Genomic DNA, 23,834 nt, shown 5'->3' with positions numbered 1-23,834 from the left:
CAGATGGGAGCGTACATAATTGGACAATTAGGCCATCGTTCTGCAAGACTTGGTCACTTGGATAAAAAGGACGAAAGAAACAACTAACATGCACATTAGTTAGTGTAATCGGAGTTAGGAGCAGGCAATTGGGTGTTAGGATGCCAAAGGAGAGCCTATTGGACCAAACATAATTTTGAGGGTGCTGTGGAAGATTGTGAGGACAACAAAATATCTATTGATGATTGTTAGTGTGTGTTCTTTATACAATACATATATATTCCACCTATCACAGCTAAGTTTATCTCTGTCAGACCTTTCCCCTCCAAATCACTGCTTTCCTCACCCTCTTTCTGCCGTAAGGTTTACTTTGTCTCTTCTTCTTAGCCCTAATCAGCAGGTATCGGTGCATGCAACGCCGGGGACGGATGTCTTGGATTTGATATTCTAATATGTGTCGCTCATACTGAATGATCATCCTTGTCGCTCATATCGGACTTCCATTTTGGCCTTGCTATCAACAGGTTCTTCATTATGGATCTCCACCATTGATACTGCTGAACCATGTCCAATGATAACCCTGATACATAGAGTATGTGCTTCAGTTTACATGCAAAACATCATATAGATGGGGAGAATTGTGAAAAATAGGTGGCAGGGAAATGAAAAAATAAATAAAGCTAGCACTGAAGACCATTATTTTCCACCTATAAAACATAGTACAATGTAACAATGCTAGGCAGTAAAAAAGACAATATCAGAAATATCGATTACCTTCTTGACCCCATCAAAGCGGCGAGACCACGGACACCTTGATGACAACCAATGTGAAGAATTCTCTCAAGCCTGGAGAATATGAATCATCACTAATTACTTTCCGGTTACGTTAATTGTATCGAATGGGAGACAACATTTCGAAAATAAAATTGTGTGACACGAGCATCTCAAGTGATGCGCGTGCTAGCATTAGTTGAAACATGTGCAACGACACATGTTAGGTGTGCCAAGTTTGTGAACGTCGCAAGGACATACTCCTACAGTGCCGATTACCTGAAATTAGTCAAGCTCCACAAATGAACGATGCCGTTTCTTGTACCTATAATTACAAGTGGAAGTCTGGGATGGGAAACAATAGACACAACTGGAAACATGAAACCTTTTAGTGTCTCAATACACATCTCTTTCCGCAGGTCCCATATCTGGTTGGAACAAACAAACAAGCATGTGTTATTTTTAATGTTATCTGCATAATACATTGCTGCCTGTTTTAGTGAAATAGCAGACCTTGGCAGTCATATCCTCAGAGCCAGTAATCAAATACTGCTGATTATCACGCGTGAAGAAATCTAGGCAGTTCACTTCGTCCAAATGCCCGGACAGAGTATACATAGACCTGGAAGAATCAAGGCTCCAAACCTGAACACCAAACAAACGAGTTTGCAATCAGTTGGTCTAGAAGAAAGCCAATTTTCGGTTAGCATAAGAGACAAGTCCGAACCTTTGCTGTGTGATCTCTTGAAGCACTAGCAAAACTGTTGGTGTTCCATGGGTTAAATGCAACCTGTTTTACAGTATGGGAGTGTTCCATAAACGTTCGTCTGCACTCCCAATCCTTGTCCCAGTCCCAAAGCTTTATTTGTGTATCAGATGATGACAGCACATAAGGCTGCGTAGGATGAATGGCCATCGATTCAAGAAATCTATCATGAGCACGGAAACTATTGACTTCCTGCACTTCTGTTTCATAGTTGTACACATGGATAAATCCTTCGTGATATGACCCAGCCAGAAACCATTGACGCCGTTCAATAAATTTAACAAGACAACCTACAGTGAGAATGGTCATCTTATCAGCATATCAGTGTTTTACGCAAGAAACATAGTTATGTTAATAAAACAACCAGAGATTTCATATCATGCCTGATGATCCTGTGACTTTAACCAAAGCAAGAAATTTCTGCCAGTAAATACAAATGAGCCCTTTGTTAGTCCAACAATGCAAACAAAAGCATGGTACATTTGTCTATAAAAAAATAGCTTTTTGTGATGACCCATCAAATGTATCCAGAAGTGGAATATCATCACTAGAAAAGAGATGTATAGTGTGACGGTTTTTCAGGTTGATCAGAAAAGCTTTTAGCATTTTATTATGGCTTACGTGGAACAACAACAAACTTATCTTTTCCTCACAGAAAAATATCAGCAATTACCAGTAACTTTGTATGTTGAGATGTTAATTCGACTGGTACTAACTGCTGAGAAACTACAGTAACCTGCCTGTGTGTCATAGTCCCATAAACCAACACGTCCGTCGTAATGACCAGTTATAATCCTGTGAAGAGAACAAATTTAACGCGTCATAATCACATTCAACGTACTCAGTTGAAAGAGGTTTAGCCATTCTAATGCCTATAGGTACTATACACGATACACACTCTATCACTCACCATGGCTCTGTCTGGTTTGCATCCAGGGAACACAATGCTGCATGGGTTTTCTCCACGAATGTCATCTGATCGAACAAACTCTGGTAAAATTATACAATCCAAAGGTTGAAAGATCTATGAAGAGAAAGGAAAACAGACCTTAAGTAAAGGTGGAATTGCCTGTTACATCGTGGATGCATGAAGAAAAAGAGAAACAAAAAGAAGCATAAGTGCATATCAACCCGCTTTCCAAGCAACAGTATTTCATGCCACAAAGCAATTGGTCTCTCGAATGAACTCAGCTGAGATCTAAACTGGCATTTCCAAATTATATTAAACAAAATAAAATAGATCATATATCGTACCGGCCTAAATCTCACTGAATTTAGGTGGTTCTGTTGGCTATTCATTTGCTTACTTTTTTCCGAAAATGGGAATACCCCGGCCTCTGCTTTCTGACAATTTCTTATACGCTAACCATATTGCTCCGCCAACCCTGTCCAAAACCAGGACAGGCGAGGCAAGCAAACATGCCACATGAGCAGGCGGTTCTATTCTTTCAAGTGCTTTACATACTAATGTGGTCTGTACTACTTCACATTTATCCCCATCGGGCAACTGCTTACTAGAACCAACTTACCTCACATGCCGTCTTTCCTTCGGGTGCATAAACAACTTTGAGTATCACATTATGCACCATATTCCCCGACTTTGTTGCTTTCTCAAAATATTGGTCACAATCATATTGGTTTCTGAAAGGCTTGAGGCGCTCATCACCAACACTGTTCTGAAGGACAAAATCAACGTCTCTTTCTTCTGGTAGGTTTTCCCTTTTATCCGTTGTCACAACGAGAATGTAGGTGGAGCTCGGGGGGACAATGCCATAGAGTGGTAGACTTAGAAAGAGCCTCCTTTTGTCCATGAGCATGCTCTTCTCCATAAGCTTAAACGGCACATATTCATCTGTGTAGTTTGTTAGGTACAGTGAGCAGGGGATCAACTTGTTGGGTTCGAAGGTGAACCAAAGCTCGGGCGGGTGGATGTCAAGAATCTTGCTGGAGCCTGCAGGAATTACCTGCAGAGAGAGAACTTACCCGTTTAACATTTGCATAAATTTCCTGAAGAAAGGGTAGCTATTGTTTATGTTCGTTAGGTTGCATGCATGTAACTTAACTAATGAGATTGTACTGCAGATACTCATAGAAAGAGATATTTCGCCAAGCGCACCAGTTGTGGATTGTCTAAAACATCGGTGTTCTAATTACAGTACCATACTGAGCCTCCTTTATGCTTTCATGCATATTGAATAAGCTCACCTCAGAGACTGTCCCTTCTGACCCTGCGTGTGCAGATAACCGTGGCACATTAGATGCCCCTTGATTTCTCGGATCATTCGTACCCAAAACTGCTACTGGTGCAAGTGATGTATGCTTTGGTACTTCAGATAAGTGTGGGGCTTGTAGCTGTCTGTCAAAAACAACATCCAAACTCACCTCATCAACCAAGTTTCCTGCCTCTTTATCGAACATATATGTAGTTATATCCTCAGCTGCAAGACCATCACTCACTTTAGTGTTCCGAATAATTAACCCGCCAGCATGCCATGGTGCCTTCGTATGTAGTTGCAATGTTATGTCGATACTACACTTGGATCTCGGTGGCACAATGTCTCTGGTTGGATGTACGCAATATGGCAGGGGGGACGTTGTTTGGATATTGAAGGCTATACAACCATCTGTTTCATTGGTTAACTGTAATGAGCATGCCATCTGCTTGTTCAGGTCAAAAGGAAAATGTAGTTCGAGTGGCTCAATTCCAAGCATATCATCCTCCAAGTAAGCACTTATCTGAGAGAAATGAGCAAAATACATTACCATGGACATGTTTAATCCATGCATACCATCTCCTAATTAAGAAGTATTTTGAGTCATGCAAGAATATGTGTTTAAAAGTTTGACAATAATGAGGGGAGCTCCTTCCTATAAAGTTTTCTAGCAGAAGAGATATATATATAGCAGTGTCCATATATATGCTGGTCATGCATGAATGATTAGAATGTACATGGAAATAAATAAGGCAATACAAGTAAGCTAGTGTTCAGTTCAAAGAAACAAAGATGGAAGAAGTAAGCCTGTGGAAACCTGGGAGGAAAAAGAAAGATGAAAGAAGTAGGACAGAAAGGGGAATCCAGCTGGAAAGGAAAGGTCAGCAAACCGCACAAGGCGGGGAGCTCTCCACGTGAGGTGCAAGTTAAGGGATTATAAACATCTTTATTAGTAAGTTAATGTTAGCTTCTTAGAGAGAAAACAAAACAATGCTAGAAACTAATAGGCGGTTGAGGATTCGAGTAAGATATGAAACTCAATTACCTCATCAATTGTAGACCCATTGTTACTGCTGAATTGCTCATTTGCACCTTCCATGTTTGTGAAATCGCATAATATATCACTAATGAAAGGTCGTTTGTAGGGGTCATTTTCCTGGCAGCGCAGCCCTATTTCGATGCATTTAGTTACTTGTTCGTAACCTAATGGCATTTCATTCCCTGATTTTTTCCATCTGTGCCTCCATCTTCTGACTACCTGTCTTTACAAACTTAACTTAGAACAATGGAAGAAAATATTTGACTCAAAATCTAAACGGTGCATGCTTGCCTATTTATCCTATTTCACGGAACCAAAGCCCCCCCCCCCACCCCCCCACCCCCCCGTGTCCAGAATTCCTTCTCGCAGAAATGGATGTATCTAGGCGTATTTTAGTTCTAGATACATCTATTTTTACCCATTTATGCGACAAGTAATTCGGGACGGAGGGAGTACAAAACAAGGTTGGACAAGTCTCGGTCTCATTACACTAGTCTAAGCCATGCTGGTGGACCATGCAAGCAAGGGAGGGGTGTCTAAGGGAACATTTTCTATCACACTGGTGTCATACTCTACGGGATAGGTGTCCAAAGGAGAGTAAAGAGGAATCGGTGCTACTACAAGCACATGGTACAAGAGAAGAGAGGGAAAAGCTCTCAATTGCCATGCATCCTGCCACCTGTTGGAACCCACTCTTCTGCCAAAAGGAGCTCGACTCGTCTCTTCTTCTAACACCTAGAAAGGAGCTATCCCATATGCTCAAGGCCAGCAATGGGCCGTGTATACAGGTTATTTGAATCAGCCTTAACGTGTAGAGCCAAAGCATGCCATCCGCATGCGTGAGCCACCTGGATTGGAGTTGCACCTCCTTCGACCTACGCAAGACGAGGCCCATGTCGTGGATAGCCTCGCTGCTCTCTCCTCTGCGGCTCCACATCACAGACACATGCTTTGTCAGGATGATGTGGAAGAGAGAGAGAGAGAGAGAGAGAGAGAGAGAGAGAGAGAGAAGAGGGGGAGAAATTTATGACATTAAAATTGTGCATTCAATGAGACCTCTCACGCATCTATGCTCTTGGACCGTTTGATCTCACGCTTTGTTCGTTCTTGGTTGTCAGGTGCAACTTATCTCGTAAACTGGGTAAGATGTCCTAAGAGGTCACTATTCAGCATAGATGCCTTAGTGGAGTATGATTGACTGGGCCTCTCTCCCGTATGAAACCCATGTGCTTATTTCTAGATCCAACTCAAGCATCAAAAGGCCGACAACCAACCCAATCCAAACATGTATCACAATGGACCTGCCCAAAGATTTTTTTTTCCTATTACTCACAAATCAATAAATCTTGGATCACTCATGGGCAAGCAGTCTTTTTATTTCAATTGCGAGAGACTGGAACACAAGTCTTCTTAACTCTAATACATATTGAATTGCATGCACTAGCCAATTCATCCAAAAGGTTGAACTCATAGAGAAGGGTGGGGAATATATTTCAACACTCCTCCTCACATCTATGCTCATCTAAGCCTTAGATGTGGGGTTAATTTAGGCTGCAACTATATTTATTAATAGTGTGTTGGTCAAATCTTGAACTTTAGAGGCTCTGATACCATATTAAGTTTCATACAGCAACCAGTAAACCCAGAAGTTTGAACTGGTGAGAAGGTTGGCAATCCACATATACTTCAAAAATTTCTACCATTCTATTGTGTCAACTGATGGGTGTAGCAACACGCCATCATGCTCTAGTAGTACTCGTTTTTGGTTGGGACTATTGCAAGGAGACACACTGTAGATACTAGATGATGCCCCGTACGTTGTTGCGGGAATATTTTGCAGTATTTTAGTGAGACTTTGGTTATATGGAACATGAATATTTGAACTAATAGTTTTTTAAAATATATAAGAATTAAATTTAGTACCATAATAGAATGGATTTTACATGCATGCATTTTTAATATGCATAGTTGTATGTTGAGGTGGGCCTTTTCTATGCATGTTGAATGATGAGGTGGCATGCTTGCATGTTGAGAGAAATATGTTAGTGGAGGCTAGCTATTTAGATATAGAAGATTTTGCTAAGCCTGTACCTGACGCATGTCAAAATAGAGACTCATACCCCACATTGTGAAGGTAGACACCCCTATATGTGTAATAAATGTCGCACGCGCAGTATGTATCACTGGTGGGGTCGGCCATACAACTTCCTAGGCAAGGGCATGTCAATTCCTTGTTAGGTATCATTCTTAGGCAACCTCGACTTAGAGGCTGCATATAGGAGCCTCACATATATATTTGAATTAATTACCCATCAACCGCATTCTCAATTGCAGTGTCCAGACACTAGTAGAAAAGGGGGCAAAGGTCCAGGCCGGGTCAGCCCATTAGTCCCGGTTCAGTCCAGAACCGGGACCCATGGGGGCATTGGACCCGGTTCGTGAGCCCAGGGGGTCGGCCGGGCCACGGGGGCCATTGGTCCCGATTCGTCTGGACCTTTTGGTCCCGGTTGGTGGGACGAACCGGGACCAATGGGCCTCGCTCCTGGCCCACCACCATTGGTCCCGGTTGGTGGCTTGAACCGGGACCAAAGGCTCCCCTTTAGTCCCGGTTCATGCCACCTTTGGTCCCGGTTCAAGCCACCAACCTGGACCAATGAGGTGCCTATATATACCCCCTCGCGTAAGAGCAAAACACACTGCTCTGTTTTTTCTGGCTGCCGAGGGGGAGAGGGCTTGTTGGTGCTCTAGCTCACCTTCTATGCACACAAGGTGTTCGATGGAATGCCCGAGCCACACTACTTAAGCTTTCTCCTCTCCAAGCTCAACCTCCAAGCTCCATTTTCCTCAATATTTGTCTAGTTTTAGCGGTCCGTCACACCCCGTCCCCGTCTTCACCGCCGTCGATCACCCGCGCTAAGATCATTGCCGGCACCACCGTGGTGAGCCTCTTGTTCTTATCTTCTTTCTGAAAGGAAAAATATTCTTACTTGTATGTTTAGATAGATACTTGTATTATTTTCTTAGTTTTATTATTGCATATTATATAGTGCGATGGTTTTGGTATCCGCCCCCGTCGGCCCTTGTCCTGTCTATGATTCGGATGTGGTATATATGATCTTTATAACTATTGGTTCGTTTATTGTTTATGAAAATTATGCCGACCAATGTGACATAGATTTTATTTATCTAGGAGGTATGTGAACCGGAAATTCCAACCGACCCTATTGTCGAGAGGTTAAATTTAGTTGAAGAAGAAAACAATTTCTTGAAGGAAAAAATAAAAGAAAATTGAGGAGAAGATGATATTGGAGTTGCATGTTGCGGATGTCGTCGATGATCACAAGATCAATATGGATGCAATACGCTTGAAGATTAGAAAAATTAGAAAATATGCCATTCATACCGAGGCTTGGTATCATTATGTCGTTGGATCAATTGTTACCTTGGTTGCGATTATGATCGCATTTGTTTTCGCATTGAGATGTTTTACATAGTTTCAATGTATGGTTTAATTAATTAGATGCTCTGGAGAGCTATATGTTATTAGATGAGAACTATGTATGTACTTTGGTTTTAATGTGATGATGAACTTCTATTAATTTGGTCACTTAATTATCTATTCATGTTGTTCTGTAATGGTTTTTGACACACTTAATTATATATAATGCACGCAAGATGAACCGGCAATGGATGTACGGTGACAGACACACCTCCGAGTACATTAAGGGCGTGCATGAGTTTCTCGATGTGGCTGAGGAAAACAAGCAGAATGGTTTTATGTGTTGTCCATGCACTAAATGTGGGAATACGATGTCTTACTCTAACCGGAAAATCCTTCACTCCCACCTGCTTTACAAGGATTTCATGCCACACTATAATGTTTGGACGAGGCACGGAGAAATAGGGGTTATGATGGAAGACGGCGAAGAAGAAGAGTACGATGACAACTATATGCCCCCTGAATACGGTGATGCTACAGCGGGGGGGAGTTGGTGAAGATCAAGAGGAACCAGACGATGTGCCCAATGATGCTGCAACGGGTGAAGCTGCTGAAGATCCAGAGGAACCAGACGATGTGCCCGATGATGATGATCTCCGCCGGATCATTGTCGATGCAAGGACGCAATGCGAAAGTCAAAAGGAGAAGCTGAAGTTCGATCGCATGTTAGAGGATCACAAAAAAGGGTTATACCCCAATTGAGAAGATGGCAACACAAAGCTCGGTACCATATTGGAATTGCTGCAGTGGAAGGCAGAGAATGCTGTTCCTGACAAAGGATTTGAGAAGCTACTGAAAATATTGAAGAAGAAGCTTCCAAAGGATAACGAATTGCCCGACAGTACATACGCAACAAAGAAGGTCGTATGCCCTCTAGGATTGGAGGTGGAGAAGATACATGCATGCCCTAATGACTGCATGCTCTACCGCGGTGCATACAAGGATCTGAAGGCATGCCCGGTATGCGGTGCATTGCGGTATAAGATCAGACGAGATAACCCTGGTGATGTTGACGGCGAGCCCCCAGGAAGAGGGTTCCTGCGAAGGTGATGTGGTATGCTCCTACAATACCACAATTGAAACGTCTGTTCAGAAACGGAGAGCATGCCAAGTTGATGCGGTGGCACAGTGAGGACCATAAGAAAGACGGGAAGTTGAGAGCACCCGCTGACGGGTCGTAGTGGAGAAAAATCGAGAGAAAGTACTGGGATGAGTTTGCAAAGGACCCAAGGAACGTATGGTTTGCTTTAAGCGCGGATGGCATTAATCCTTTCGGGGAGCAGAGCAGCAATCATAGCACCTGGCCCGTGACTCTATGTATGTACAACCTTCCTCCTTGGATGTGCATAAAGCGGAAGTTCATTATGATGCCAGTTCTCATCCAAGACCCTAAGCAACCCAGCAACGACATTGATGTGTACCTAAGGCCATTAGTTGAAGAACTTTTACAGATGTGGAATGAAAACGGTGTACGTACGTGGGATGAGCACAGACAGGAGGAATTTAACCTAAAGGCGTTGCTGTTCGTGACCATCAACGATTGGCCCGCTCTTAGTAACCTTTCAGGACAGACAAACAAGGGATACCACGCATGCACGCACTTTTTTAGTGACACTGAAAGTATATACCTGGACAAATGAAGGAAGAATGTGTACCTGGGCCATCGTCGATTTTTTCCGACCAACCATCAATGTCGAAAGAAAGGCAAGCATTTCAAAGGCGAGGCGGATCACCGGAAGAAGTCCGCCATGCGTACCGGTGATCACGTTCTTGCTATGGTCAATGATTTACACGTAATCTTTGGAAAGGGTCCCGGTGCACTAGCTGTTCCGAATGACGCTGAGGGACACACACCCATGTGGAAGAAGAAATCTATATTTTGGGACCTACCCTATTGGAAAGACCTAGAGGTCCTCTCTTCAATCGACGTGATGCACGTGACGAAGAACCTTTGCGTGAACCTGCTAGGCTTCTTGGGCATGTATGAAAAGACAAAAGATACACCTGAGGCACGGGAGGACCTGCAACGTTTGCAGAAAAAAACGACATGCCTCCGAGGTCCTGCCAGCTATGCTCTTACGAAAGAAGAGAAAGAAATCTTCTTTGAATGCCTGCTCAGTATGAAGGTCCCGACTGACTTCTCGTCGAATATAAAGGGAATAATAAATATGCCAGAGAAAAAGTTCCAGAATCTAAAGTCTCATGACTTCCACGTGATTATGACGCAACTGCTTTCGGTTGCATTGAGGGGGCTTTTATCGAAAACGTTCGATTAGCCATTGTGAAGCTATGTGGATTCCTCAACGCAATCTCTCAGAAGGTGATCGATCCAGAAATCGTACCAAGGCTAAGGAGTGATGTGGCGCAATGTCTTGTCAGTTTCGAGCTGGTGTTCCCACCATCCTTCTTCAATAACATGACACACGTCCTAGTTCATCTAGTCGACGAGATTGTCATTCTGGGGCCCGTATTTCTACACAATATGTTCCCCTTTGAGAGGTTCATGGGAGTCCTAAAGAAATATGTCCGTAACCGCGCTAGGCTAGAAGGAAGCATCTCCATGGGCCATCAAACAGAGGATGTCATCGAGTTTTGTGTTGACTTCATTCCTGTCCTTCAGAAGATAGGTCTCCCTAAATCGCGGTATGAGGGGAGACTGACTGGAAAAGACACGCTTGGAAGGGACTCAATAATATGCAGGGACGGATATTCTTGGTCTCAAGCACACTACACAGTTCTACAGAACTCTACCTTGGTGACCCCATATGTCGATGAACACAAGAACAGTCTGCGCTCCAAACACCCGGAGCAGTGCGATGACTGGATTACATGTGAACACATCAGGACTTTCAGCAGTTGGTTGGAAACACGTCTCAGAGGTGACAACACTGTTTGTGATGAGTTGTACTTGTTGTCCAGGGGATCATCTTTGACTGTATTGATTTACAAAGGATACGAGATAAATGGGAATACATTTTACACGATTGACCAAGATCAAAAGAGCACCAACCAAAACAGCGGTGTTCGCTTTGATGCAACAACCGAGAGGGGAAATGACACATGTTATGGTTATATAGTGGACATATGGGAACTTGACTATGAACATGATTTTAAGGTCCCTTTGTTTAAGTGCAAATGGGTCAATCTATCAGGAGGCGGGGTACAGGTAGACCCACAGTACGGAATGACAATAGTGGATCTGAAAAATCTTGGGTACACTGACAAACCGTTCGTCCTAGCCAATGATGTGTCACAGGTTATCTATGTGAAGGACATGTCTACCAGACCAAGAAAAAAAAAGATAAGAAAGCGAATACATCATACGATGAGCCAAAGCGCCACATAGTTCTTTCAGAAAAAAGGGACGTCGCGGGAGTGGAGGGGAAGACAGACATGTCTAAAGATTATGAAAACTTTCATGAAATTCCTCCCTTCAAAGTCAAGGCTGACCCAAGCATCCTGATAAACGATGAAGATTATCCATGGTTATGGCGCAATAAGCAAATGACACAAGCGAAAAAAAAGTGAAGACTTTCTCCCGCAACTATTATGATGATACCATGCCAACTTTGTAACAGACGAGTATGATACCATTGTCCGTTTTGTACATGCACATGCTATGTGGGTGAAATTATGATACCATGCCAACTTTCAACTTTTTCAGAGTTCATTGGTCCCGGTTCGTCTAGACCTTTTGGTCCCGGTTCTACGCACGAACCGGGACCAATGCGCCTCGCTCCTGGCCCATGACCATTAGTCCCGGTTTGTGCCACAAACCAGGACTAAAGGGTTGGTCCTCGTTGCGGTCAGAGTTTAGTCCCACCTCGCCAACCGAAGGGCGCTCACACCGGTTTATAAGCTCGTCCCTCTCTACTTTGTTGAGCTCATCTCAAAGTGAAAATAGATGTCCCTATACAGGGAATTTGACTTAAATTCATAGTGAATTTATCTGAAACTCATAGAAATTTATTATGAATTTAGGTTGAATTTTCTCTATAGGCGCATCTATGTTCATTTTTTTAGTAAAGTTAATCACAAACTTGTGATTTACACAAATTTCAAAGAATTCAAATTTTAACTATTCAAATTTGAAAACTAATGGCACTAACAGAAAGTTTATAATTTTTCTAAAACTAATGGCACTAACAGAAAGTTTATAATTTTGCTGACCTAAAAGCAAAAGGAATTTAAAAATAAAGAAAAAACAAAAGAAAATAAATAATGCAGAAAACAAAACAAAAAACTGGAAAAAAATAAAAATAGCAACAATAAGTATTTTGTTGTAAGTAGAAATAAAATAAAATAAATAAAGCAACAAAGAAAACAAAAAAACAAAAAAATGTTTTCAAATTTGAAAAATAATGGCACTAACAGAAAGTTTATAATTTTGCTGATCTAAAAGCAAAATGAATTAAAAAATAAAGCAAAACACAAAAGAAAATAAATAATGCAGAAAACAAAACAAAAAAACTAGAAAAAAAATAAAAATAGCAACAATAAGTATTTTGTTATAAGTAGAAACAAAATAAAATAAATAAAGCAACAAAGAAAAAAAACAAAAAATGTTTTCAAATTTGGAAACTAATGGCACTAACAGAAAGTTTATAATTTTTCTAAAACTAAAAGCAAAAAGAATTAAAATAAAGCAAAAAACAGAAGAAAATAAATAATGCAGAAAACAAAACAAAAAAACTGGAAAAAAATAAAAATAGCACCAATAAGTATTTTGTTGTAAGTAGAAACAAAATAAAATAAATAAAGTAACAAAGAAAACAAAAAAAGTGCCACCTACTGGGCCCCCACGACCTGAATACGACTAGAAACCCTACCATGGGTCAGGATTCAGGCCCGCAGGAGGCCCAGTAGGCCCACAGGCACACAGCGCAACGGTTAGGCCCGAAAACCTGCAATTGAGAGGAGCTCGAGAGGGAAGGCGCAGCAGCGCTTATAAACCACTCTCGAGCTCTCTCAGCTAGCGAGGTGGTACTAAACTTTTGACACGGGGTAGCACAAGGCCTTTGGTCCCGGTTGGTGCCACCAACCGAGACTAAACGAGTGCATTGGTCTCGGTTCGTGGCACCAACCGGGACCAATGCCTCCCTTTAGTCCCAGTTGGTGCCACCAACCGGCACTAAAGGGGTGCATTGGTCCCGGTTCGTCGCCCCGCGCCGCCGTCGCCTCTGCCTCGCCCTGCCCCGACCATGCCACGCCGTCGCCTCTGCCCCTTCCCCGACCACGCCGCCGTCGCCTGTACCCCGACGCGCGCCGTGCCCCTAACCCGACCACGCCGCACCTCTCCCTTTGGTCAGGGCCGACACCGCCCCCTCTTCCCCCAATTTTTTTGCATATATAGATGTTTTTTTCCTGATTATATGTATATGTATGAGTATATGTATGTGTGTATTTCTGTTTATATGTCTTTTTTTAGATTTTTTGTTTTTTGCATTTTTATAAAAATGTATATATGTATGTATATATGTTCTCTGTGTATATATATATATATGTTCATGTATATATGCAAAAGATAGATTTTTAGAAAAAATAGTATTTTTTCTGTTCATAGATTTTTTTGGTGATATTAATTATTGTAAATATGCAAATGTTTGTATATTCATATGAACAATGAATTAGGCAAAACCTTTACTTTTTTTCTAAAATTTCTATTTGAACATTACTTAAAAAAAGCAAGCAATAATACTCCATGTATTTTTAAGAAGGAAGAAGAAGAAAAAGAATGATAGGAAAAAAGAAATAAGAAGAGGAAGAATAGAGAAGAAGAGGAGAGGAAGAAGAGGAGAAATAAATAAGAAGAAGAAAAAAGAAGAAAAAGAAGAGGAGAAGAAGAAAGGAATAGAGGAGAAGAAGAAAACCCTATTTTTTCTTTTTCTCCTCTTTTTTTTCTTCTTTTTTTCTTCAATCTTCTCCTCTAGCTATTCCTTTCTTCTTCTCCTCTTTTTATTTCTTCTTCGTTTTCTTATGTTTTATCGGGTCTGTCATCGTCGATATACCCCTCCCGATAACTTCAACATGAGGGGGTGTCGATATACCCCCTCCCTGATACTATTATTTTCCCATATACGTATGTCGTGTCAATATAAACTTCCGATAACTTCAACACGTGGGGGGGGGTCGATATACCCCTCCCGATAACTTCAACACGAGGGGGGTCGATATACCCCCTCCCGATAACTTTAACACGTGGGGGGGTCGATATACCCCCTCCCCAATAATATTATTTTCCCATGTATGTATGTCGTCGTTGTCGATATAAACCTCTCCCAATAACTTCAACACGTGGGGGGGTCGATATACCCCTCCCCGATAATATTATTTTCCCATGTACGTATGTCGTCGTTGTCAATATAAACCCCTCCCGATAACTTCAACACATGAGGGGGTCGATATACCCCCTCCCGGTAACTATTTTCCCATGTACGTATGTCGTCGTTGTCGATATACCCCCTCCCGATAGCTTTAACAAGTGCGGGGGGGTCGATATACCCCCTTCCCGATAACATTATTTTCCCGTGTATGTATGTTGTCGTTGTCGATATTACCCCCTCCTTGAAGCATTCTCGAGGCCACCCCAAACCCTTGAAGCGTTGTCGAGGCCACACGAAACCCAAGAGAAGCAGCGTCGAGGCCACTAATTAATATGATTCCTTACTGTGATTAGATAGCTAGTTCTACGTTTGCCACTAATATATCCATCTGTCATGTTTGAATAATAATTGCCATGTTGTAAATATTTGTAGAAACTATGGACACCCCTCGAGACGAAGCACAAGAAGCGTTGTTGGGGGACATAATCGCACAAGGAAGTGATGCCGTCTGCTCGTTGTTTCTCAACGACACCGATGGTATGGAAGGAGGGGGTGAAGAAGCAGCTGGCTATGATTATGATGGCTCCGGTGACCCAATGCCGGTGCAAGAAGGAGACCGTGAGGACGGCTCCGGTGACCCAATGACAGTGCAAGAAGGAGACCGTGATGACGGCTCCGGTGACCGAACCGAGTCCGCCCAAGTATATATATTAGTTAAGCCTGTGCTGACTAGCTAATTGATGCATTCATTGTTTTGGTATGTACAATATTAATTAACTCTCATCTTTCTTCTTTTTTCTAGCCCTCCGGATCGAGCACAACTTCCGTAAAGAGACGAGACCCGAAGAAAAAGTTGAGCTCGGATGAAAGGTTTGAGATCATAGCAATCGCGCGCGATGGCCAACCGATTGAACCCATCCGGACAAAGAACGCATTTGTTGCTCAGTGCGGGGTTCTGGTTAGGGACAAGATCCTGATCAGCATCCAACAATGGTTAAAGCCGGCTAAAGAAGACCCTGAGGTGTCTTATGTCAATGATATGTAGAAAAATGATCTTTGGACTGAGCTGAAGTCAAATTTCACCCTACTGCCAGAGGATGATCCGGAGAAGCCAGTTAAAGAGCAATTAATCAAGTCTTTTGCTCTTAAGAAGATGGCAGTCCTATTCAGGAGGTGGAAGAAAGACCTGAATAGGTTTGTCGACAAAGAAGAGACACTAGAATTTAAGGGCAAATATGAGAAGATCAGAGATCACTGGCCCGCATTTGTGGCCCACAAGACATCAGAAAAGAGTAAGAAGATGTCGGCGACAAACAAGCAAAATGCTGCGAAGAAGAAGCATCACCATCGCACGGGGTCAGGTGGCTACCTCAAAGCCCGGCCTATGTGGGCCAAGGCTGAGAATGATCTTCTTGATAAAGGGATCGAACCAGAAGCAATGAACTGGCCAGACCGTTGCCAGACTTGGTTCTTCGGGGCTGGCGAAACTTTGGACCCTGTATCAGGGAAGTGCATTTGGACGGACGAGCAAATGGAAATACCAGTCAAGAGGCTTCAGCACTATATCGATGCAGCGCAGCAAGGGACGTTCGTTCCAGACAGAGAGAACGACGAGCTCACAATGGCCCTCAGGAATCCTGAGCACCCTGGACGGACACAGGCACGCCAGGCTCCGTTCCGTGGAAGGCTGGTTTTCGGACGCAGGCGATTACAAATGCCAGGAGAGGAGGAAGAAAGTGCAGCAGACCCAACTGCAGGCGCTGCATGCAAGGGTACAAGTGATAAAGGAACGAGAAGCAAATCGCAGCAAACGAACTGCCGAAGCTTCTCCCGAGCTGCTTCAGCCGGAGCATGTCTTGACGGCTCCTGCCAGCTATCCCGTGGATGCTATCACGGAGTCTCAAAATTGCCACCTTATGACACAATGGATGAATTTGAAGGTCAAGGCGGTTGTTGGCTCTGTTTATCCTACTGAACCCGATGCAACTTTTCAGTGCCGGCCAATTTGAGGACCTCCAGCTTGACGACCCTACCGGTGAAGGGAAGACTAGGCTAGGTTCTGCTCTGAAGACTCCATGCCTATGGCGGAAGGAGCTCATCAACCTTCCGAACTGGATGCCTCCGCCTCCTCCTCCTCCTCCTCCGGCGAGTTAGGGTACTCCGCCTCCTCCACCGCCTCCTCCTCCGGCGAGTGACGATCAGGGCACTCGGCCGGCTCCTTCTCCAGCGCGTGGCGGCACTCCGCCTCCTTCTCCTCCTGCGCCGGCGCGCCCGAACAGCCAGCAGCCTCCTCCTTCTCCGCCTCGTCAGCAAGGGCGGAAGAGACCCGCCGCCGCTCCGGCTGCTCCGACGCGTCGTAGTCCTTCTCCGCCTAAGCAAGCAAAGAAGACAACTGCTTCGTCTGCTCTGCCGGCGTCTAGCAGTACAGCCAAAGGCGGGAGGAAATACAGATTCGGTCCTTCTCTGAAGACTCCAGAGAAGTTACCATACGAGATGACCTCGGAGGAGAACGCGAAGATCGCGCGAACCAAAGTGAAGGATTGGTTTCAAGGGTTGAAAGCACAAAGACATCCACCTCCGGAGGAGAAGGTAGATCCGGTGAAAGCGAAGTGCACTCTGGCTGCCCTGAGAAAACCACCAAAGTCTCCGCCAAAAGGCAACTACAAGCGCATTATTGGAAAGACATTTGTCGAAGCGGAGCGGTCGGGAAGTACTGTCAGTGATCAAAGGATGAAAGAACGACGAGCTAGGAAACAAATTGCCCAGCTCGACAAACAAGCGAACCAATCGTGCCCCCCGCTCAAGGTGCCTAGCGACATCGTCGCTAATGATCCGAGAATGGTGCCCGGTTATAGCAATCTTGGAGATTACCTGCCCGGCGATGTTGTTTATGATTTCTTAGAGGTGGAGGCGGTACACAGATTCGAGTACAGGAAGCCTCTCGTCAATGATGAAAGATCTCTATCAACGATGATGCGAAGATTACATGATTGGTGCATGAAAACCTGTAGAGAGTCTGGGGGGAGGAATACTTTGACACTGAGAGTTAGAGAGGAGCATGACCTCGTTGGAATTGAACTGTTGAATTATCCATTTGAGGAGTTCTTCCAGTTTTTCAATCAAAGGGCCCTCGATAAAGCAACGGTCACCTACTACTGTCTGTAAAGACTACTACTTCTGTGATTAAGTCTCTCTATATAGGTCATCTCTTTCATTACATGTATTTATAATTATCCTCACTATATTATGCAGATTGAAGATCGCCGAATTGAAGAAAAGACAAGTCGGTGATATTGGGTTCATTAACACAAATCTCATACATACAACTGAGGTTAAATTTCATGCCGAAGATACCGAGGCCAACTTGCTACGATCGTTCAAAATAAATGAAAACAAAGATATAATACTCTTCCCTTACAACTTCAAGTGAGTGTTACTGTCTTGTGCATATTCGGTTTCCCTTATATATTAGTCCAGGTTATAGTAATGTAATTGATGAGTTATGCATGCGTGCGCAGTTTCCACTATATTCTCCTAGAGATTAAGCTTGAGCAGGGACTAGTAATCGTCTTAGACTCGAGACGAAAAGATCCCCAGAAGTATGCGGACATGACTGAAATCCTTGAGAAGTAAGTTAAATCGATCATTATCCACCATATCAGCAACTTTGTTCATTTCCTGATATCAAGTAATTATTTTCTTTTCTCTAGCAGGGTTTGGAGAAAATTTACCAGAAAAGCTCCGGGACTGCCGAAGAAGCTGCAATTTAGATACCCGAAAATAAGTACCATTTGGCATTCTCGTAGTGATTCAAGCGCTAGTTTCATCAATATCATTTGACATGCTTGCTTATCAGTTTGATTGACCTCTATTTCTTGTAAAGTGGTTGTGGCAGGATCAAGGAAATGATTTCTGTGGATACTACGTTTGCGAGTCCATCCGCTACACGACCTGTGAACGGGGGTACACTAAAGAACAATATGAAGTGCGTAAGCAATAATATTCATAATTTTATTTTATTACCATCATTTGTGTTGAGTTTCATATATATATATATATATATATATATATATATATATATATATATATATATATATATATATATATATATATATATTGACCCCCTTCTTCAAATTAGATCTTTCGGATGCGGGATGAACTCCTACCACCAGATCGTATGCGAGCAATTCAAGAGGAATTGGCGGCATTCTTCCTTGACCACGTGATCGCTGAAGACGGAAAATACCATGTGGACCCTGTGTTCATATATAATTAGGAGATTATATTATAAGAGATAATTATTGTATATATGTAGCTGGTAGTGTCGGATAGATATACGAGAACTTGTTGTTCGACCAATCTCTCGGAGAAGGACATGTGGTCGATATCACTTCTCTCTGTATGCATATATATGCATGACGATCTTCTATTTCCTTCGTTTGCTTACTATCTAGCTAGCGTGTCTAGTCCTCTCTATACGTATGTATAATACGTAGCGTCGATCAAGCACGGACATAAGAGGGAACACTTCTCTCTATTAATTAACTAGCTAACACAATATATATATATATATATATATAACACCTAAATTAACCCCCCAAAACCCCCAACCCCCTTTGAAAAAAAAACAAAAACTCCAGCCCCTGAAATGCTGACGCGTGGATGCCTATTGGTCCCGGTTGGTTCCACCAACCGGGACCAAAGGCCCTCCTGCCTGGGCTCGACGCACCGGCCACGTGGAGGCCCATCTGTTCCGGTTCTGAACTGAACCGAAACTACAGGGCTAGGGCATTAGTAACGACCCTTTAGTCCCGGTTCAGGAACCGGGACAAAAGGCCCTTACCAACCGGGGCTAATGTAGTTTATCTACTAGTGAGATGTAGTACAAAGTATTTAAATGTAGGAAATTCTGTGGATGTATCCAATGCAAGTACACCAACATGGCACCCAACTTCATCGGGAACGAGTACAATGCACCCATATCCACACTATAGGCTTAAAATATTACGCCCGCTACCCGTACCCACACCCGGCTATAAAAATTTCCCCATACTCGTACCCAGGTAGGTAAAAAAAATACCCACTGGTAAAATACCGGCCTCACCCATCTTCATGTGCCTACTCCTGCATAGGAGTCGCGTAGAGGTCATCGTCAAAGTACACAACCTCCTACTCCCGACAGGTCCTCTTGGCTGGACTCCATGTCTTGGCCTCCTGGGCGATGGGTGGCATGGAGGATTGCTAGGAGGAGAAGCTCCAACGGTGGTGAGGCCTGGAGGTGGGGAGGTGAGTCGGGAGGACATGCGGTCATCGTGATACAGCGACAGGGAGACCGACGAGAGGTATCCAACGATGATGTGTGTCGGGTGGCCGATGACTGGTGAGGCGGCAAGGGCAAGCACATTGTTTTCGAGTCGCGCGACAAATCGCGGCTAGTCGATGAGTCGCAAAAAAATGTCAAAAAACTCAACTTAGTGTCGACTCAAGTCGCGAGTCGCAACTGCAGGCTCGACTTTTTCCGAGTCGTTACCCCAGAGCGACTCGCGACTCGCAAACCATGGGCAAGCGGCAAGCGGTGGGAGAGAGCCTCGCCTGCCTCAAAGGTTGCCGGCTAGAGAAATGAGGTGTGGGTGCCGAGGTGGGAGGGCACAAAGGCGAGGCTGCAAGGGGCATTACGGTGGTAGCGAGGTGAGGGGTGGGCGTCAAGGCTAGAGGGCCGCTCGGGCGAGGTGTGAAAGTGAGGTGTGGTTGCCGAGGTGTGAGAGACGCTGAGGCAAGGTGAGGTATGTTCATTTGGGAGTTCTTGCGTTTTTAGGAAGCTTGGGTGGTATGATATCCAATACAATATATATAGTATGGAAAGTAAATAAGAGTGGTTAGAAAATCATAACATGCAAAAGAAATTTTAATTCTAGGATATTTGCAAAAGAGAGGCCATATGCATGGTCTGATGGAACACTTACATTATTATTACCAGGGATACTCTTATGTCCCGTTACCAGTTCGATGATTATTACACCCAAACTGTATATGTCTGATTTGACAGACATCCTGCCACTATGTAGGTATTCCGGAGCACAATATCCGCTGCAGAAGATAACGATAGAATGAACCATTATGGCATTAAGGATGTAAGAGAAAAAATACTATGAAAAATAAGTGGTTATTGTCATGCATGGCTTACAGTGATAAAAAACGGTTCGCACACATGGTTTGTGAGTTCTCATCAAGTCTTGATAGACCAAAGTCTGTCACCTTTGGGACCATATGATGATCTAGCAGTATATTGGCAGGCTTCAGATCCATATGAATAATATGGTTTTCCATGTGCAGATGAAACAAACCCTCACAGATGTCTTTGATGATCTGAAAACGTACATTCCACTCAAGTCCTCTTAATTCATCTGTAGAAAGAAAGAAACAGTAGCATGGGATCTTCAGACATCTGATTCTAATTTTGTTTTGTCCATTCTACTGTTTGTTGACCATGACTTGGAAAGTAGAAGTGCATGGAAAAAAGATAACGAGGAAACAGAAAACTACATCAAATGCAATACCGTACCGGTAATATAGTTTTGTAGGTTCCCGTTGCTGACATACTCGAAACAGAGCAATCTTTCTCTTATTTCGGCATAAATATATTCTTTTTTACCTTCAATTTTTATAGCTGCTTGCTCAGTATTAGCGCAGAAGCCAAGAAACCGGACTACATTTCTATGGTTAACCTTCAAAAGACTGTTAACCTCGCGATAAAATAGCTTCTTATCGATCGTGTAGTTGTTCATGATCCTCTTCACTGCAACATTTCTGTTTCGTAGGACACCCTGTTTACATCTGTTGTGAGCACGGTGCAATAAAATAAAGGAAAAAAGGGACTATGCATTCCAAAAGAACTCAGCTTTAGTTATATAATAGCCAATGATCTGACTTGACAATGAGCTACCAGGATAGAGTAATATTTTTCAAGTTGCTATGATTATATCATGTGCATCTGTGATCTATAGTAGAATAGAACATATTCCAAGCTTCCCAAAAACTTCAAGAACTCCCAAACTTACATGGTATAATGAAATGTGAATATGTAAAAAAAATGCACTTTGTACACTAGAACAAACTGTGTACACTAAGTTGTTATTTCAGACTGTCCGTCCTTGTTTTCTAACATCACACATAACTCATTTTCTGGCCCAAAATTTGTATGTCCAAAATGTAGATCTGCAAATATTTTTAGATGTATGCATGACATAGACAATTAATTTTCTATAGAACATGCATACACGTTCCTTGGACTTGGAACAACTTGCTGCATATGCACCCGGGGTCAGAAAATGTGTACTCTCTTCTTTTGGTGGTACATCGCTATCTTTGAGATACTTAGAATACTAGTATAAGGTACGTGCTATGCACGTGGTGCCAAATTGCTGCTGCGTTACTTGTGAGTGTTTTGACATGTAAAAACTGCTCGTAGTTGAAAGGAATTTCCTTTTCAACAGCACCAGACCGCTGGGTGCAGGCATGTAGCGCGCCGTGACGAGTCTGGAAAGATCCATGTTGGGAGCGTTTTGGCACGCGTCCGTACAAGCGCGAATCCAAGAAACATCAACCGTTGGATCATTCAAGTTCGGTACTGATGAAGGATAGCGATTCACCCTGTGTAGCAAATCAACGGCTACCAGATTGCCTCTACACTGCAGCGGATGGCTACCCAAATTCAAAAATTGTTGTACTATAGTAGTAGAGATTAGGTGATATACACAGAAATTACCATCAGGAAGAAGGGTTACCTTATAGACAGTTCCGAATCCACCCTGGCCAATTTCCCGCTCTTCTGAGAAATCATCAGTGATTTTCTTCAGAAGTGCAAATGGTAGATTCGTTGGTTTCTCTTTTCCCTCAAGTATTTGCTCCAGCATGTCATACTCCATATACCTGTTGCACAATCTATTACACAATACACCTGAACATAAATCACAGTGAGGAAAACTACTTTAATTCCTAAAATAGCAGAGTCAGTGCAAGGACACAGGGTAGCAGCCAGCCACAGTGCATCGCCAGATCAGGAAAAGATTGCACAAGCATCAGTAATTTTACGCTACTCGGTAGCAACATCTTTCAGAATACTGGGTGAATGGAATGGATTCCGTGTTCCAGGGATGGTGAGGCTTTCATGGGCTTCTTGGCGTTTTGAACAAGGGAGGATCTGACGAAGTTTAAGCCAAGAAACAGAGGCGGGAAAGGGTCAAGAACTTCTCGTGAAATTTCAACATCATAGCCCCGTGAAATTGAGCCCCTGCTTTCAGCGACTCGCGCCAGCAACTTTCCAGCGCATGGGAACAACCAGATAGCTTTCCGCCCCGAAAGATTAAAAGAACAAAATCAAACGGGGAGGGGCGGGGCGGGGTGGGGGGATCCCCTACCTTGTGTTGCCCCGCGCTGGCGCTCGCGGCGAAAGATGGGGGCGGCGTCCCGTCGACGGCGAGCAAGTGCAACGCCGTTGGCCGCGGTCCCGCGGAGTCCTCGGTGCTGGCTTGCGACGGACCCGTTTCCTGCTTCCGCTGTCCGTTGACTGGGATATGAACGAGGATTCGGCTGGTCACAATGGGCAAGAATATAAGCTAGTAACTTACACACTTTAAACTATGTTATTACTACCTTCATAGTGGGTAGGAACATCTATGTAGTGTCATGTAACGATGTATTTATTAGGTTATAGACTCATTATTTTTTGGAGTGTGTGATGTTCCGGTAACTTAGCTAGTTACCACAAGCACCTCTCTCTTCATTAAATATGTGCCACATAAGCAAAGTTGTATTGAAGTGTGTGATGTTACTCCTAAGCTCCTCCCCAACGTGACCAGCCTCAAGAACCTCTACCAGCGCTACCACTCCAGTGGAGTAGACAGTGGCGGGTGGGACCCACCGCTGAATTTCTTGTCAAAGAGTTGACCAAGTTTTACCCTACCGGTCTATTTAAACTGCATTTATCTACCAAATCAGATCAATCCTTTTTTAGATGAAAATCTAATCAATCCGGACACGAATTTTTTGGAACATGATACCACGCGAGGATGTTATCCTGACCGATGATTACTGATATAGTGATTAACTAGATACCGCGACAATACACAAGGATATGCTAGCAAATACACAGCGTTAGAGCTAGTTTGGTTCGTATCCTCATGATGTCCTGCCTGGCCTGGAGTGCGCCTGAAAAAATCTTGAAGTCGTTTGGTTGCTGTCCTCA

The 23,834-nt window shown here is 43.4% G+C and overlaps 1 pseudogene; it reads right to left on the bottom strand.

The window, feature by feature from the left end:
* Window positions 1-580: 580 nt before the first annotated feature.
* Window positions 581-22,515, bottom strand: LOC123148686 (uncharacterized; annotated as a pseudogene).
* Window positions 22,516-23,834: the final 1,319 nt, after the last annotated feature.

The sequence above is a fragment of the Triticum aestivum genome, chromosome 7A (genome assembly GCF_018294505.1).
Source record: "Triticum aestivum cultivar Chinese Spring chromosome 7A, IWGSC CS RefSeq v2.1, whole genome shotgun sequence".
Classification (NCBI taxonomy): Eukaryota; Viridiplantae; Streptophyta; class Magnoliopsida; order Poales; family Poaceae; genus Triticum; species Triticum aestivum.
The sequence above is the reverse complement of the archived record's forward strand: the minus strand, read 5'-3'. Positions and strand labels throughout refer to the sequence as shown.